We start from the raw sequence: 19,923 nt of genomic DNA, 5'->3' as shown, positions 1-19,923 counted from the left end.
TCGGGAGGAGGGGAGAGAGGACTGGAAGTGTAAAGCAACGAAGCAACTTACTTTTTTTGCAGCCCCCCTCCGGAGACGGAAATCGGTGACGAGGAACTGCGGCTCCCCTGCCTCCAGCTGCCTGCGAAGACAGACGCATCGCACGGGCGAAATCGGCCCCTGTGCGTGCAATTGGGCCGCTCAAGGCGTCAAATGTCATTTGAAATGACAGATACCAGCGTGTCCGTGAAGCATTAGGCCCGTGCACCCAGGATACTGTATAGCGCTCTATACAGTAAAATGGGTTGCGCGGGCCTAACGCTTCACGGACGCTTCTTAGACGCAGCTTGCATTTGCAAGCTATTTACATACAGTATCGAGCGGTAGGTGAGCCGGACTGTGCGTGCGGCAACCGCGGGTGCGCCCGGCACTAACGCAGCTCTTCCTACCGCTCCTTACTGTATCGGCCTGTTAGGTAGCAGGAAACTAACTGCCCCCTCCTTCATACTGTCCAAGTTCTGAATCTCAGTCAGAAAGCCACAAAGGCTCTTAGCTCAGACCCAGCCCTTGGATCCCAGCCCAAGAGATGCCGAGATGTGATGGGCTGGCAGCTGGCAGCAGGCGAGCTGCAACTTTTCCTGTACGTGCTGTGCCAGATCTCAGTCTTCTGAAGTGTTATCGAAAGCCCAGCGATCCCTTGTTTTCGCTTATGCAGCTGTCCTTTCTATGGGCTGCTCTACTTTCAGCTCTAGCCTTAACAGAAACAATATTCATAAAAGCGAGTGAGTTTGTTCCAGCAAAACTGCAAAAGAAAAACTCCCTTCTTTAATTGAAATACAATTGACACAGATTCTCCCTTCGGTGCATTAGGGGGCAGGGTGGAGGCATTGTCTGTTTACAGCCTAAGGGAGGGAGTCCCACTCGTTGCTCGGCAGTGACATCTCCTGGCTGAATGAAGATTGTACATGTGGCAGATGCCTGAATGGGCTGCAGATTGTTCAGGCACAGCTGGCCTAGACAGGAGTGGGGACAGGGAATAAAAACGGATGTGTGAAGTCTCATGATCCCGCAGCTCCAGCTGGGCTGAAAGCCCTGGAGCAGAAGGAAGCTGCCAGGCTACCCCCTCCCCAAAACAAGTTCATATGCATTAGGAAACCCTGCAAAAATAACTCAGTTTGCTTGTACAATTTAGAAATGGCATTTGTTTGGTGCCTTTTTTTTTTTTTTTTTTTAGCACTGTGGAAAATGCATGTCAAAGTAATTTTTACACGGCTTATATTTAAATCCAAGTGTTGAAATGCATAGAATACATTTTCCCAGAGCTTTGTTTTACATCTCCAACTCAGGCGGAACAGAAACGTCCGGTAAAGCCCAAGGACCTCAGTTACTGATGATGCTTGTCTTGGATAACAGTATAAAAAAGTAAAGCAGAAAAAAAATATCTTTACGGGGCAAAACACAGCAAAACTGGAAGTGGAATTTTTCCTGCTCCACTTTTCACCACACAAATGTTTTGAATAAACGTACCCATCCCTGCTCTCCCCGCCCACTCTGTGCAGGTTTTTCTTCTCTTATTTGCTGGTACTATGATCAGTACTGAAAAAAAAATCCAAAGCCCAGATCTCAGAATTGCTTGTTATTCTGGAGTTGTGTTTCTGAAAGTGAAGTGAAATCACTACAAGGAAGGCCGACTCCATGCAGCTTTATAGACAAAGGAGTCCGACCACTGCAGAACGTCCATCTAATTGATGATTATATAAACGAGGTGGTCCAAATGTCATCTCTTTACCATCATCTCCCTTACCTTTTCCGTCTCCATTGCATTGTTTTTATTTATAGTTTAATTTATATTCCGCTATTACAGAGTTACCTCAAAGTGGATTATAACGCCCACAATATAAACAAAAAATGAACACAACAGTCTAAAAATTATAAAATACAATCGCAGTAAATTCAATATTAAGCAATAAATAATAATCTATGCTACAATTTGCCAGTAATAAAGCAAATCATTATATAAAGAAAGTAAAAATAATCATATAAAAACGAATCCAAACACAATCAACAGCAAAAACATTGTTGCTGGAGGATGTGATCAAGGCATTTAGAATAGCAAAGTTTAAAAGGGTTTTGGACAAGTCCCTGAAGGAAAGGTCCATTGCTAACCAGGCAGACTTGGGAAAGCCATTGCTTATCCCTGTGAACAACAAAGAACAGATCTACTCTTTTTGGGATCTACCAGGTCCTTGTGACCTGGACTGGCCATTGTCAGAAACAGGATGCTGGGCTCCATGAGCCTTTGGTCTGACTCAGCATGGCATATCTTCTGTTTGTATTGTAATTCTGAAGAAACAAATAAAATGGCCAGGTTAAGGCTAATCCTTAAATAAATGTGAACATGCATAAAAGTAAAAAGGTAGCCCGGAACAATCTTATGGCACATGAAGTCAATCTAACAGCTAAAATCAAGGCCACGGCAAAGAATGCAGGCTCTCCTAAATTTCAGTAAATCAGACATAAAATGGACCTCTTTGGAAAAGGAATTCCAGAGAATGGGACCAAAACCAGAACGGGATTCTCTTTTCACTTGAAGCCAACCTTACGTTCATAGGGACCTGATGAAGGGCCTCTTGCAAAGAACGCAGAGATCCAAATATCTGGCGTGAAGATAACGTGACCCGCAATTATGCATTGCATTAAAGACGGTCACTAGCATCTTAAACTGAATACTCCAAGTGACGGGGAGCAGTGTAAGGCTTCCAAAACAGGGGTAATCTGAGATTTTCACTCACCCCCCAAAAACAAATAAGCCACGGGGTTTTGAATGAGTGGCAGGCGGTGAATACTTTCTTTTGGCAGCCCTGCCACCAGAAGATGACAATAATCCAATCTGGATAATATCCGTGCATGCACCACCATGTTCACATCATGTCTGATCTGTCAGAGATGGAAACGGGTTTTTAACCATAGCGTTTACCTGTTTACCTGTTTATCCAGAGTTTTAATTGCAAGAGTCAATTAAAACTTCTCAACTATGTGCTTTGTCTTTGAGAGCAATTTGTACTCCATCTAGAAAAATTGACTTAGCGATTAAAATAGAAGAAGTTTTCCTGCTCCAGAGGGCCTCGGTATTTTCTGGATTAATCTCAAGTCTATTCGAGACCAAGCAATCATTCCTTTATTTTCTCCAAACTGCTATTCCAGTCTTTACTGCCTCCTCACAGTCTGGTATAAGTGGGAGACACACTTTACATTAAGACAGGGCTTAAACTTTAAATATTGCAGCTGTTGCACGCTAACAAGCTGTCTTTTTTTTTTTTCCCCCTATGCATTTCCTAATTATTTTGCATTCGTCACTTCTCCTGTCAACTGAAGGCTGTCAGAAGAGAGGAGGATACTATCTTTAGGCCGTGCGCCTTGACCCGATTATATCTGGCAGGCATCAGAGAGGCTTTCCTGTCATGGAGAACTCTGAGAATGCAGAGGATAAGATGTGGGAGTCCCATCGCTCACCGGCATCAGTGATTCTGCTTCCACCACTGAGGTTATAGTCATGAACTGTGACTGCGTCTATCAGTTTCTGCTACAATGTTGCTGTATGGGTTATATCTGTCACTGCTCTATGACACACTATTTTTTTTCCACTTACAAAACAGTAAATTTCCTTTACTGTGTATAATTAAAAAAAAAAAAACCCCAAAAACAACATAACAAAACAAATCCATTTGAAACCAGTATTAACACCACAACCATCTCTGCTTCTGGGCTCGATTCACCTAAATTCATTTTGGGGCTCTGGAGGGAGAATAGTAGAAAATATCTGGGTTTTGCCAAATAGAAACTGCTGTAAAAAAATATATATTTCTAAATATTTGGCAAAAAATATGTCAACACAGGCACTCCATCAACGCCCTCCAGCTCAGCCCGTAGATACCCATTCATCCTTCCACTCGCAGCCAGCAGCTTCTGACCTGAACTTCCTCTTTACAAAGACACGAGCACTGTCCCAGCGCACTGCTCCCATCACTCCCCGAAGTGAAATCATTTAAAATGATTTCACTTCGGGGAGTGAAATACATTTAAAACTTTATTTTGTATTTTCAAATACAGGAAAGAGTTGGGAATGAATCCTCATCTTTTATTCTATTATATAAAAATATAACAATCTTTTCCATTTTTAAACAGTTTCCAAAGCATTAGTCACTTTTAAAGGGCTACTGCTCCTTTTCCAGGTGGGGAGGACTGTGCTCACTTTTTAAAAAGTACTTTAGCCTACCCTCTTGCCTGTATTACCCATGACTACATTCACACCATCTCTCTTGTCCCAGTGCAAATGTAGCTGTCTTGTTATTCATAACTTAATTTCTCTCTTACAACCCTGTTACACTGTACAAACTAAATGTTTCCTTCTGCACACTTTCTATCTACATGCAAACATTTTTTTCACATATACATCTTTCACTCTCTGGATCACGGCACTATAGGTCCCCAAAGAAGATCAAAAGACACAGACACCATTGCTATAAAGCAGTGATACCCCAGCAAACGTCAGTCACCAACACCGATTACTTACCGCATTACACAATGATACTATATAAGCAAAGCACAGCACATCAGCTTGCAGCTCACCACTCATATCTTTTCTGCCGTCCTGAACACTTGCCATTTACAAAGTAACAGCATGCAACAAATATACAAAATCTAAAAGATTTACTTGCAAGAAACCAGGTATTTAAAGAAAACCTCTTGGCCACTCATACACAGGATCTCCTTCAGGTTAAGGCTGGGGTTGGGGGTGAATGTATTGTGTTTGTCCGGTTTGTAATGTGCCTCTCCTGTATTGTGCATCTACGTTTATGGTCGGCTGAGGATGCCTGGGTTGTGAAAGGCGCTCCCCATCCTCATCCTGGGCTAGGTTGCTCTTTAATCAGTTGTGAGTTGTCGAGGCCTCCTTTCTTAGGAGGGTGGCAGTGGGGATGGACGCAGACGTGCTGCTTGTGAACAACGCATCATCCCTTCTAGTCTTGCAGTGCGGTCAACTAAAGTGTGCAAAGGCATGAAATGTTCTGCAGAGACGTGAAGCCTCCTGTATAACACTGTCTTTATAAGTTTTATTATGCCAGGCGCTGAAGATTTCATTTTTCCCTTTCCCATATTGATTCCTGTGCGGTTAGACTGTGTAAGTGTGCAAAGCTGTCAGGCTTTTACCATAGACTAAAGTGGACATTTCCAACAGTAGACGTGGTGAGGGGAGTGTAGCTAGCAGTGAGTAACTGATGTGGGTTTCTTTTCTCAGAAAATACATGGGTGTCTCTGATACTAGAGGGGGCTTGATGCCCTGAAGGAGCTGGCCTGCTCTCGGGAGAGGTTTCTCCAGCGGGATGGCCACTTGTCTTTTCATAGAGACAGTGGGCTGCTTTCCCACATCTTCTTCTATTTTTTTATGGGAGTGGGAACGTTTGCCTTTGCTTTTTTCCACCAGGGAATAAAGCCCAACCCTTGTGCATCCAGGGATCTCTGGAGAGGTGCTAGAAATTCATAGCAGTCAGCTGCTTTCCACTTCTGTGCAAGAGAAGTTGGGGAGGACTCTGTGGGTGCAACATTTAGAGGGTGCCCAGATTAAGAAGAGAGAGAGGAACCTCTACTGAATGAGTGCAGCACTTGTGGGTCGCCAAAAGAATCTGTGATTGGTACAGCAAAGCTTGCATTTATTCTGGGAAGGTCTTGGAGGCAAGGAAGGCCAGAATGGACCCTGGGATTTTTTATCCATTGCTCTGTAGTTTTCTATTTACTTGTCTGGACTGTGAACTGTAATTTTTAGAGAATCCAAAAGGCTGGAATGGATTCTTTTGTTTTCTGGCATTTTATTATTCTTCAGTACTCTATTTGCTTTGGAACCACACATTTTTGTAAGGTGCTTTCTTTATCGACCGTGTGCGGATCGATCCCCCTTGGGTCTTCCAGCACCGAGCTGTCCTCTCACTGGAAGAATCCCAGCCTGGATCCGTAGCCAGTTTTTTCCTTTTCCCAATGTGGCCCCTTCCCTTCTACAGGGCGTGCCCCAAGAAAAGGATCACCTGTAACCTTGCACAAATGCCTTTCAGGCAGTGTTATGACTTAAGTGTGGATAGGCATTTATAACTCCTTGTTCTCAGTTTGATCTGACATCCTGCCCAGTGAGCTTCCTTTGACCAATTCCAAAACTGCCACTGAATGTGTTGAGAAAGGATAAGGAGAGACAACATAACTGTAGTGAGGCTGAACAGGTATGACACAATTCTGAATGGGGGCCAATATAAAAGCCTGCATAAAGGTGGTTACTCTTTTTATCCAAGACATGCAGACTGAGTCATGCATTTTTAGCACTGAAGCCATTATTGAATGTCTCTCGACCTGTTTCAAAGGATAAAAACATGGGGGTGTACTTTTTACAATATCCTCTGTTTATGCTATGATTGTTGGTCTAGATTTCTAAATGCTTACCATTTCATTTTGTTTCTAGAGATATGTAAAACTCTGTCTTAAAATCAGCCTTCCTGATGCAGCCTTGTGAAACACAGTCCGGTGTCAGGGGACAGAGTTGTATTTGTGGATTTGTTTCAACTTGATGATCTTTGCTTCACACAAATAAAACATTGGTTTGCTAAACATCAACCTTTTGATCTGTTTGGAACTGTTTAAACTATTTTGAAAATATCAGACCGTATTATATTATTCCGCAATACACAACGGCCTCTTCCATTGTTGATTGTATTTTGTGCATCGATCCACTACTTTTATCATTTATTTTTATTTGCCAAATATATTTGTGCTTCAAATTTTGTTACGTCCCTGACTGGGGTGACATAATAGGTTGCAGAAATCAGATACAGAGAGTTAATGTTAGTGTCCGTGAAGGGACCAATCATTGTTCTAGTGCAATGAATTCATTAATACTAAGTGCTGGTAGCTATCAGAACTACCAGCACTTAGTATTCAGCAGAAAGGGAGCAGGCAACAGCCTCTCCTGCTCCTCTTCTGCTTTTGGAACAATTTGGGGGCTTCAGGGGGTGAGTATGAGGAGTTTGGGGTGAGGATTTTTTATTATGAAGTTTGCAAATGATGGGGGAGGGGGGATCCGCTTGACTGCAACATTTTTCATTCAGATTTGGGGTGGGGAATTAAATCAGCCACTGCTCAGCAGGTATTTTTTTGCATTTGTTTTGCAAATATTCAGTAAGTGGGTGAGCAGAAAGTTACCTGAATAACTATCTACATAACTTTAGCAGACTATATTCTGTGCTTTATCCAGATAATTTCTCTGTTTGCCAGTGTACTAATACTGACCTATCCATCTTCTATGTCGCCTTTTAAAACACTGTAAATGTATTATTTGGGGGGAGGGGGTCTGTCCTTTTTCAGGTGCATGCTATCAGGTAATAACTGGTATTTATTAGTTATTTTAGTGGGTTTCCTCGTGTGCAAGGGAAACAGATTTGGGTAAAGATATGGCAGCGTAACCTGAGATAAAATAATCTAAGCATAAAGGGGGGTGTTTTGAAAACTCTGTTGCTGTTCTCTCAGACGCACAAGGCTTGATGTTATTGTATACCATGAGCTGAATGGCTACATCAAGTCAACCAGGAAGAAGATCAGGGTGCTAACAGCCCGCTCTAGGGTCTTTGAATTGTCTTCCATGTGCTTTCCTTCCCCTCTGCAAAATGAACACAAGCTAGAAGAAATTGAGTTTCCAAATGCGATGCCATGGAAACAGAAACATATTTCCAGCCCGAGTAGGGCGTTATTCTCCAGGAGTGACTAATGCAGCTTGCTGGGGCAACTGGAAGAGAGCATCAATGATACATCCTCTGCTAAACTCCTAGGGGCAGGGCTGGCAAGCTAGGCAGGGACACAGTGAGTACCGCAGCAGGGGGATTAAATCTAGTTTTTGCCGCTATAACCCACACACATTCTGGAGAGGAGCAGCAGAAGCGTTTTCTATGGGGGACCAATCTCGCCATGACCAATCTCGCCTGAGATTGGTCGTGACCATATAGAGTACTTAACACCTTACGTCTTCTGAATCTTTTTGTTTTTTTTTAAGTTTACTTAGATAGTACAACATTGCAACAATCCAAATGAAACACAGCAACATTTAAAGAAACCCCTCCTCCCAATATTGTCTGAATCATCTTTTCTTCTTTAAAGCTGCTGCCAAAGCAGCCACATGAACACAAGACATGACATCCATTCACACACATACATCCTCCAACTGGCAATACTGAACACCGTGCAAAAGCACCAATGCTTGTGCAAGTATGGTGGTTAAAAAAAAAAATTCCCAAGCATGTACATAATCTTTACTGGGTTGCTTATGGAGAAATTTTGAAAAAGCAATGCTCATCTGAAAAGCTTTATCTGACGTATAATAAGTTTAATGAATTATATTATATTGCATTTCCTGTAGCTTAGAATCTACTGTAATAGAACTCACACCTTTAAACAGTTTCCCAATACTATCATTAGTGACATTAGTGCCAAATTCAGCAGATCATCAAGATACTGAAGGAGGAATAGCCTAGTGGTTAGAGCAGTGGACTATGAAGCAGGAGACCAGGGTTCAAGTCCTGCTGTCACTCCTTGTGACCTTGGGCAAGTCACACTACCCTTCATTGCCTCAGGTACAAAAACATAGATTGTAAGCCCTCTGGGGATAGAAAAGTATATATAAAAAAATAATAATAAGATGCAATCTCTGTTAATGCAACAGTTGACTTTTTCTCACTTCGCATCCTATACCAAAGAGCTATCTTATTAGTACAGGATTAAATGTAATTGGGCTTTTCTGCTTTAAGGGATCCAGATAATGCCTAGCTTGAAAATAAGCATAAAATAGTTGAGTGGGGAGATTAAAATCCTTTTTTAACTTCTCAAAAGAAAACATATATTCCGGCCATACAATACAAGTCAGAGACTTTTTGATTGTATCAAGCTCTACACAAAGTGTCTGCAGCCCTGGAGGAAAATTTGTATTTATTTGTTTAGTCATTTTATATACTGTCGTTCCAAAAGAAGATCACAACCAAAGGCAGGAAACCTGAAAATGACTAGGAAGATCCCCACCAAGAACAGAGAAACTTCCACGCCCATCTCACCACATAAAGCAGAGGATAAGATTGTAACACAGAAGGGATATCAGAGTCTGCTAAATACAACACTTCTCACAGCGACAGCGAACAAGTTACTGATTCACCATTCTAGGGATATAATATTGGGTCGTCTCCGAGACCCACTCCCATGTGATAAGCTGCATTGTAAAATCAAAAGTCTGACAGATTTAAACCCCCTACTGAGCGACCATTCATTAATGTCTGGTAACTAATACGGCACAAAAATCCCCAAACCAATAACTTCAAGCGCAATACATCTTTACAAGATAACCAGCATGGGAATATTTGCAACCTATATTAAAATTCTGGGAGAAGCACCATTTGAAAAAAAATGCAGCTCTGCCAAAGAGAGAGAATGGATCCATGTTTGGAGCTGTGCTTGGAAATTACCTATCAAGGGATTATGTTCAGTTTACAGAGATCAGAAACACTGGCTGAGAATTTGAGACCTAAATATGTTAAATGAGAGGAGGCCCATCAAAGAGGAAAGTACAGAAGATTAATGCCAAAGCCTCTGACTTATGAAAATGAATCTTAAGACCAGCAAAGTGGCCGAAGGCTTGGACATTTTGCAAAATAATATTTAAAGATTCCTTTGGAGTGACTACAAATATATCATTGCCAAGAAATGAACATTTTTTGCTCCACTTGACCAAGCTAAAAACCTTTGACCACAACACATGCACTAGCCTGCGGACATTAAGTGCTCCATGTCTATTTTTTTTTATAAACTCCACCTGATTTGGTGATATTAAATCAGGCACTACTATATTTAGGAGATAATTTTAAAAGGAGTTACACCTGTAAATGTAACATACTATCGTTGCTATTTTAAAAAGCTGTTTATGGGAGGTCACCTCCTCTCCTCCCGATAAATTTAATCTTTGTGACCTCTTTAATCCTTTTTTTTGGCTATATCTCAGCGGGTGAGTGCAGTGGCGACTTCTTCATATCGAATACGAACAGTTTCGAAGTGTCTTTATGTCCAAACTTCTGCGGAAAGATAAGGAGCGCACTCGGATGGGAAACAAGATGGCTGAGGGGGAATGGCAGCGCGGCCTCCCCAACCGTGCCAGATACTAACACCACTGAAGCAGTGAATGCGGTAGCTCTCGTGGTGGAAGCCAAATTCCAAAAAATAGACTCTCGATTCGATGAAGCCTACATTCTGCTAACCGAAACGGGGAGAAGGATCATCGCACTGGAAGCCAATGTCTCGGCTATGGACGACCGCGTGATCGCCCTGGAGAAAGAATTAAAAAGCTATTTATGTGCGTAAATTGCACTTACACATGAATATCCTATGGACAATTCAATGGCATATAATATAGCAATAAAAGCCCACCTTTATGGGTAATGTGCATTTACATATGTAAAACCCAATTCTAAGCATAGAAATGTTTGTCAGAATCAGGCCCTCCATCTTTACATCCACATTAATAAGGGAAATAGGAAGATAGCTCTCTGGCTAAGGGAATCATTCATCACATCTTGTTAAGGTCCTAATGCCCGCAATAATGTCCTAATGCACATGATAACGCATCGCGAGATGCATATGCAAATTTTAAAAATTTAGTCAAATGGGAGGTGTTTGAGCGGAGTTTATGAAAATGAGGGGTGCTTAACGTTGCATGCGACAGCGCAACACACGCTATCACGGGATTTAACACCGGTAATAACTACACCTTTTTTCCTGGCATTATGCTGCGCATTATGCCGAAACGGGATTTGTGATAAATATTATTGACATATTAGGCAGCTTTTTATACCACTGTAAGAGGGGCCATTCTGAACTCGGAATGAGGTTTTGGGGGGCAGTTTTACATGCACAGAGATACGAACAGCAAAGTAGACAGTGAATATATATATATATATATTTTTAAATTACTTCTTTATTGAATTTTAAGTCAAATCTTCCAAGTAATTAACTTTGGTTACAGAAAAAAGACTCTTTAGCCTCAATCAAATTACAAGAAAAGTTTAGATTAAACAGCACAAAACTAAAGATCTATATCAGAACACAAATGGGGAGAGTTAATAAAAAAAAGAAAACCAAATATTACATTGTCATGCCTTTTTTACTTCAAGGACCTAGAGTATTACATTAAGTATTACCACTACCAATATCGGGGGCCTCCTTATTGCTCAGGAAATTATCCAGCTGTGCTACTTCATGGAAAGCATATCTGTTGCCTTGAAACTTAAGAATACACTTACAAGGAAATTTTAATTGAAATGATCCACCTAATTCTAATATCCTCTTCTTCCTAACAAGAAACGTTTTACGATGCAATTGAGTATCTCTAGTAACATCACAGAAAATCGAAACTTTATGACCAAAGACAGAACACTCTTAAACTGAAAAAAAAATTCAATATAAGTTGTTTATCAGACTCTTTAAGAAATTCCACTAATAATGTGGCTCTGTCGTTAATAACAAAAATCAGAGTTTTCTAAAAAACCTGTTAAATCAAATGATTCATCATTCTGAACATCCACCATTGACTTTAAGGAAGAGGGTAAGTAAACAGCTTTAACAATAGGAGGAAAGTATTCTTTAGAAAAACCAAGAATTTCCTGAAAAAAATCTCCCTAGCATTTCCATAGGAGGTATAATAGAACAGCTAGGAAAAATCAACAATCACAAATTGCATCTTCTTATGAAATTCCCAAAATTCTCCAGTTTTCTAAGTAAAATAAAATTGTTGCACATTATATTAATATTCTGTTCTGAAACAGACAAAATCTTTTTTTCCAGAATATTCAATTTCTCAGCTTGATCTTACAACTTCTGAGAATGATTGGTAATAGTCACAGACATGTTCCCAACAGAGTTCAGCATAGAGTCTATCCTAGACAACAAAGTGGCCTCAAGCTTGGTAATGGTGACCCACAAGGAATCCAGCATTATTGAAGCTGGCTTAACTGGATGACTAGAGGGAGTAGAGAAGCCTAAAGATCCTTGAGGGAATGCCCCTCTCTGGACAAATGAAGCAGAATCCCCTTGGGCTGAAACATTGTCCAGCAATCCATCTTAGTAGGACTCCTGATCCTTGGTGGGTTAGGTCCATTGGGACTAAGAGAGGTGAACACCTCTGAAGGAACGGAACCTTCCAGGTCAAGTTCATTACCCGAAACTACCTGGCTTGTAAATTGGAAAACTTGCACTGTGGGCTGAGATGTTGAGGAAGGCTGAAAAGAGCCCGAGGGGAAGTTCCTAATAGAGCCTTTCCTCTTCTTACCTATCGAGGAAGAAATCCATAGAAATTAATGTCAGAGATCAAACTGCAAAAACGCGATAAGGGGCGCACCCCTTTGGCTTGCTGGTGGTGGTGCGCCACAATGCGCATCATTTAAAGTCCCAGGGAGATGATGTCACAAGGGGGAGGCTCCAGGTGGCACAAGGGGGAGGCTCCAGGTGGCAGAATGCCTCACAAACAATCTCCAATGCTCTGTCTCAAAGTGCACCATAGCGTGCCTCGCTTTAAATCCCAGGGAGATGATGTCACAAGGGGGAGGCTGCCTCTCCTGGCGACATGATGGCAATCAAAGGGGGGGGGGGGCTCCAGATTTCAGAATGCCTCACAGACGGTATAAAAAGATGAGATTTGTACAATGGTTCTCTCGACCTAGCTTGATACACTCTCTACCTAGCTGCTATCAAGCTAGGTCGAGAGTACATTGTACAAATCTCATCTTTGTGTACCTTTCATCACTCCAAATCACATAAAGTCTTCACTGATGTCTACTGTGCTGTCTGCACTTCCGATTGTGCTTGTAAAACTGCCCCTCAAAACCTAGCCTACCACCAAAACCTCACCCCCAAGTCACTAGCTGCCCCTCTTATAGTGGCATAAATAGTTTACTTATATGAGAGCCTTATAAAGAGTCTTTCTCTCCAGCAGCCCAAAATGTGATACAAGCCTGTTTGGGCACATCTCAGCTTACGATGTGAAAATATCATGGGTGCAGTAAATTTAATGAGCATTGCTATAGCTAAAATAGCTATGCAATGCACCATCTGAAAATTACCCTAACCACGCCCCCCCTTTTTTTTTTTTTATCACATGTGCTATTCTCACAAAATTTATAGCAAAAAGATTAATCTAGGCCTTAGTTAGATCTTTACTCTTTTTTGGAAAGATAGTCATAACAACCTGATTGGACTCAAGAGAAAAGGAACCTCATTCCAAAGAGAAGATATACATTTGCAGTAAGGGATCTAAAAGTTTATCTTGAAGTAATTTATAAATCCAGCTAATCCAGGAGCCTTCCCCAACTTTAGGTTTTCTTTTTTTTGTAAAATCTATTTCTACTTTATAAATAGGCATATTTAGTCTTTCCATTTGGGAGTCGGAGAGATAAGGCAGCAGAAATTCAGAGAAAAATTGATCTCTACAGGTATTAAATGATTTCTTTGCTTCAGTTTTACAGAGAAGGATGTAAAGTAGAAATATTTAAAGATGATGATTCAGAGGAAATTAAACAAATCTCAGTGAACCTGGAAGATATGATAGAGCAAATTGAAAACTAAAGAGTAGCAAATCACCTGAACCAGATGGTATACATTCCAGAGTACTGAAAGAACTGAAAAATTAATTGCAGACCCATCATTATTAATATGTAATCTATCATTAAAATCAAATACAGTCCCTGAAGATTGGAGGGTGGCCAATGTAATGCCATTTTTAAAAAGAGTTCCAGGGGCAATGCAGGACACTACAGACTGGTGAGCCTGTCATCAGTGCTGGGAAAAATTATCAAAATTATTATAAAGAACAAAACTGCTGAACATTTAGACGATCATAGTTTAATGGATCAAGCCCAAAATGGGTTTAGTCAAAGAAAAACTTGTCTCACTAATCTGCTACATTTTTTGAAGGCATGAATAAAAATGTGGATAGAGATGAGCCAATTGATATAGCTTATCTGGACTTTTAGAAAGCATTTGACAAAGTCCCTCATGAGAGACCCTTGAGGAAATCACGGGAAGGAGAGGCAATATTCTATTGTGGATTGAGAATTGGTTAAAAGATAGAAAACAGAGAGTAGGGCTAAATAGTTAATTTTCTCATTGGAGAAAGGTGACTAGTGGAGTGCCCCAGGGATCTGTACTGGGACTGCTGCTGTTTAACATATTTATAAATGACCTAGAGAAGGGAACAACAAGTGAGATGGTCAAATTTGCTGCTAATATAAAATCATTCAAAGTTGTTAAATCACAAGAAGACTGTGAGAAATTGCAAGAGGACCTTGTGAGAGTGGGAGACTGAGCATCCAAATGGCAGATGGCATTTAATGAGGACAAGTGCAAAGTGATACACATAGGGAAAAAGAACCCAAATTACAGCTACACAATGCAAGGTTCCACATTGACAGTCACCACCCAGGAAAAAGATCTAGGCATCATCATGGTTATGCTGAAATCCTCTGTCTAGGTATCAGCCAAGAAAGCAAATAGAATGCTAGGAATTACTAGAAACGGAATTGAGAATAAAGCAAAGAATGTCATAATGTTTCGGTATTGCTCCATGGTGCAACTGCACCTTGAATACTGTGTTTATTTCAGATCACTGCATCTCAAAAAAGATATAGCAGAATAAGAAAACATACAGAGAAGAGCAACCAAAATAATAAAGGGGATGGAATAATTCCCCTATGAGGAGAGGCTAAAGAGGTTAGGGATCTTCAGCTTGGAGAAGAGGTAATTGAGAGGAGATATGATAGAGGTCGATAAAATAATGAGTGGAGTGGAACGAGTAAACAAGCGGTTGTTTACTCTTTCAACAGGTTCAAAGACCAGGGGACACACAATGGAGTTACCAGGTGATACATTTAATACATATAGGAGAAATACTTTTTTACTTAATTCATAATTAAACTCTGGAATTCATTGCTGGAGGATGTGGTAAAAGCTGTTAGTATAGCTGGGTTTATAAAAGGTTTTGATAAATTCCCAGAAGAAAAGTCTATAAACCATTAAGGTGGACTTGGGGAAATTCACTGCCTGTCCCTGGGATAAGCAACGTGGAATCTATTGAACGTAATAATCTTGCCAAGTATCTGTGTCTTTGGTTGGCCACTGTTGGAAACAGGATGCTGAGCTTGATGCTTCGGTCTGACCCAGCATGGCAAAACTTAGATTCTAATGTTCAGCTGCACAGCACTACAAACTAAGATGTTTTCCCAAAACTAACATAAACCTCATCTCATTGGAGCTTTAAAATATCTTGCTGGATATAGCACAGTAAAATACAAAATGAGGAATAAATCGAGGGGCAGGTGAGTCTCATTAAGTGATCCAATGAATGATCTGAGACCCAATTATCTCCAGATGGAGAGAAATTTAATGAACTACATTAATTGACATTTTAACCTTGCTCACACTGGCATCAGTTTTAATTGAGCAGGGACATGAAAGGAATTTATTTGAACGTTCCTTTCCTATAAAATTAAACTGCTGCTAATGCTGAGTTCCACCACACAAAGATTAGCCTAAATCGCCTTCAGTTCTCGTGTGTCTTGTGTTTGCTGAATAGAATGCAGTCGCAGAGCAAACTTGGGAAGTCAGTTAGTTCCATACTCCTGTAACAAGTTAATATATATTTTTGGAAGCAAAATACTTCCAAGTTGGAGAGTAACTTAAACCCTATGCCATTTGTTGATCAATACATATTTAGAAACATACTGTAGATGTCAGCAGAAAAAGACCACTTAGTCCACCCAGTTTGTCCATTTGTATCTGCCTCCAGTGCTGTCACAGGTCTTTCTCAATCTGTGGTCTTCTCCCTACCTTTCTCCCCCTACCACTAAAGTCACTTTGTGTCTATCCCACACAAGCTTGAATTCTGCCACTGGTTTGGCTCATAAATAAATATAAATAAGAAACATAATCTCCAATGGATATCTCCACCAACCACTGCTTATACACACACTTTTTTTCAGTGAGAAAAACAAACAAGATGGCAGGCATTCAGCCTGTGGGGAAACAAACTGGAGATACTGTCAGCCAATCAGAGGTTAGCACATCAATAACCAAGAGACCAAGTGAGGGCAGATTTAACAGCAGACAACTGTGCAAGGAATGTTTTTTTCCTCTGGCTGGTTCCCATTTCCTCTCAGTACATGGAGAAATAATCTCAGAAGTTTCAGGTGCTTTTTCTGTTGTGTAATGCAGAGGCAGAATACAGAAAAAGCACTTCCATTCTGAAGAATGAGCATCTAAATTCTGAAACCTGTGCTCCCCCTCAAAATGACTCAGAATATGAAGTGTTTGTGTTAGCAGTGGCCACAAAAAGAAGCAACCTTTCTCACAGATATTTGAATTTTTTGTGGTTATGTCATTTTTGTCCACATGTAAGAATATTTTTTACGTCTCTGCTGTACCCTTACATTAATCCACGTAAAGATACCACAGCCTGCACACAATCCGGTTTCCTCTGGAAGACTGTAGCTGAAAGCTATTTCAGCAGCTCCCTACTTCTCCCCCCTCCCTATCGGTTTTTGTCTCAGCTTGTCACAGCTTGCAGTGACTGGCTTTACCTGTGGCTAAACCTCTGCCTTATTATCTGCCCTGTTCACCCGAGTAGATCAACAATGCACTTTTATAATCACTAGGACAAAACATGACCACCACGCTGCTGTAATCATTAGGGAAAATGATAATACGCAGCGGGAAGGGATTTTTAGCTAAGCTAATAAAAGTCGACCACGTGACTTTTTACGTGGGCTCTGCTGTCTCCCGTTTCTGCACATTTCATGCAGGACTGCTCGCGCTTATATTCCAGGATCAATTTCACTGCACTGTCACATCGCTTCAAGCTCCATCCCCCGCCACCCCCTTTTTTTTTTTTTAGGTTGGAAGAAAGAAAAGAGAAAGCAAACCTAACTGATTTATTACACCACTGTGCGCTACCATAAGTGACATTGGGAATCTTTCACAGCATCTACAAGCTGTACCTCCCCGAGTGCAAGGAGAGTCGGACAGACCTAGGCAAGGCCATGATAAAAATGTACCTTGGGGATTTTCCTGTGTCAGTCTCCTGATACACAACACATGGCTTTTGTAATGCTGTTGGGAAGGTTCCCTGCTTACTGTCACTCTGCAGATTAATTTTCCAGATGGGGATATCATGATCTGAACTTGTCCAACCAAAGACTCTTACCACTGAACTAAAAGTACAGCTCCCCTAGCTGAGCTGATAGAAAAACTTGGTCTGTGTCAGGCTGGTGGCTCACATCCATTCCAGTATAACAACTCTATTTTGCCGCAGATGTTTGCTTTTTTTTTTCTGCATATAGATATATTAAATATGAAAACTCTATATGAAATTCACTGAATATATATTCAAGGAGCATCATACTTTGAGGTACTCAGGCTATTATACTTATCGGTCCCCAACAGTCCAAGTTGGATATTGATAAAAAGTGAGAGGAATGCCTTGCTGTGGATAACTTTGGTGTTAAACAATGAAAGAACAGATACGGAGTGATATCTATGTTTTACTGTGTTTTAAATGCTGAAAGAATCCTGTGGAAGATGAAGTTATAATGCTCTTGATGCAGAGGCCAATTCAAAACATCACCCATTGTCAGATTTAAGAACTGAGACATACTATCTTTGCTATAGGTGCTTGGGAGATTCAGTTATCATATTGAGGATAAGTGCTGTGCTCTTCATCTTGGTTGAGAAGAACAGTAGTGCCACAAGATGGATTTTATATTACAAATACAAATATAAAAGCGTAGTGAAAATTAAGACTCAGTTGTTGGGGACCAATGATTATACAGGGAGGACTAATGACATAAGTAACAGGCTGAATACCTTAAAATATGATGATCCCTGAATGCATATTTAGATTGTTTACATCACTGAATTCCTTATAGAGTTTTATTTTTAATTTGTCCGGCTGAAGATGGTTTGTGTTTAGTATTAAATGCTAAGAATTTAAAAACATCTTAGACCAAAAGGGTAGATGAGTCTGCTACCCAGAGTTAGCCTCCACTATTGTCAATGCATGCACCATGCCTTCTAACCTTCCACTGATATCGCTGACAAATTAATAAACCTGTTTAAGCTAAACCACGTTAGGGTTGGGAGGTAGGCACCTAAATGGGCACTGAATATAAGTGAGTACCTAAATGTAGGTTCCGAGAAGTGTGCAGAGTCAGATCAGGGGAAGTAAATTAGAGATCTAGCGCGTTTTCCAGCTTATCAACCAATAAGAGTCAGGATCTCCCACTCGTAACACAGTAACCTAGAAAAATGATGACTGATAAACGACCTATTGGCCCACTGAGTCTGCCCACTTGTCTTCCTCACTTGTTGTCTACCACTCTGGACAAAGGAGCACGCAGATTCCCAATACCTAAACCAACACCAGCTCTCCTATGCTCTCCACCTCAGACCCGTGTCCACCACCGCCTTCCGCATCTGCCCAAATCATGTTCATTGCTGTCAGTGTTATAACCATGGCCGCTCTGGTTATACCAACCTTCTTGAAAATCTTATACTGCTGTATCGCTGATCTGAGTGTTGTAACTCTTAGATCAGAGTACAGCATTAGCACACACACTGTCCAAACAGTATCCTCTCATCTCCAAGTGTCCCATCCAAAAGTGATAAATATGAGAGTGGCCACAGCCTGTTCTCATGTATGCTATACCTCTGTTTTCCATTCATGTTTTTAGGTGCCAGAGACTTTGTGATCTACCACTGATGGTAGATCACGAAGTGATCTACCATCAGTGGTAGATCAGCACCTTTGAAGTGGTAGATCAGCACCTTTGAAGAAAGTTTGGTTTTGACTGCAGTAAGAAATGCATCTACCACTCCATATTTCTGGCCTAGCTTCCCCCCCCCCCCGGACCAGAAAGTGACAGTGTAAAAGGGGAGGGTCTTATTGCATGGGTTGAGGGTTAGAACATGGACTATTTTCCTAACTGCAACCACTTGCAGGCAAGGGGCTGCATCCCATGCGCACAGATGTTCTCGTGTCAAACCACACTTTCAGTCAATCCACTTGTGTACAGCCAATATTAGGATAGCATATTGTGAGTGATTAAGGACTCCATCCCAGGTGTTTACTTCAGTGTAATAATCAGCCTGCAATGATTTAGTGTTTACAGCTCTACTGCTTTAGATTTTGGGAGAAGTTCATATTAATATCACACCGCTATCAGTGTTGACAGTGCACATCACTCTGTGCAAAGGGAAGAACACGATGACCAACATTGGACTTAAGGCAAGTCAACTAGACTGGGAAATGCATTCTAACAACGATGCTCTGGTTTTGCTACATTACATGTTTTCTGTTTTTTGTTCTTATAACCAATTTATATCACATATATCTATATATGGAGGGCGATTTTCAAAGGCATTTCCACTGGTAAAAAGAGTGCTTTTCCCATGGAAATGGTGTCCTTTAATCTTGCCTACCCTCTATGTTTGTAACAATATGTGTTTAGTGACGCTGCATGCACTCTTACCCACAGACAGGGGAGGTGTTTCTGGGGGATGGAGTCTGGGTGAGGTTAGCACATGCGTGAATACTTTGTGCTTTTAAAGAAGGAAAAGGTACCCAGCAGGTGGAGGTCTGTGTATATACTTTTTCCATCGACTCAGGGCATCAATCACTAAGCATTTGTCCCATAGATACAGAATGGGATAAAAGCCTCAGCAAATCATTTTAAAACCAGCGCAAAGTCTGTAGGTATAAAAGTAATCACAGACTTTATACTTCTGCGCAGTTTGAAAATTGCATATATATTACAGTACATAGAATATATAAATATA

The 19,923-nt window shown here is 40.9% G+C and overlaps 1 protein-coding gene across 2 annotated transcripts in view; it reads right to left on the bottom strand.

Moving 5' to 3' along the window:
- Window positions 1-19,923, bottom strand: part of TRIM9 (tripartite motif containing 9) — a 167,150-nt gene that overhangs the window by 19,157 nt on the left and 128,070 nt on the right. The gene's annotated exons all lie outside the window — the stretch shown is intronic.

The sequence above is a fragment of the Rhinatrema bivittatum genome, chromosome 4, assembly GCF_901001135.1.
Source record: "Rhinatrema bivittatum chromosome 4, aRhiBiv1.1, whole genome shotgun sequence".
NCBI lineage: Eukaryota > Metazoa > Chordata > Amphibia > Gymnophiona > Rhinatrematidae > Rhinatrema > Rhinatrema bivittatum.
The sequence above is the reverse complement of the archived record's forward strand: the minus strand, read 5'-3'. Positions and strand labels throughout refer to the sequence as shown.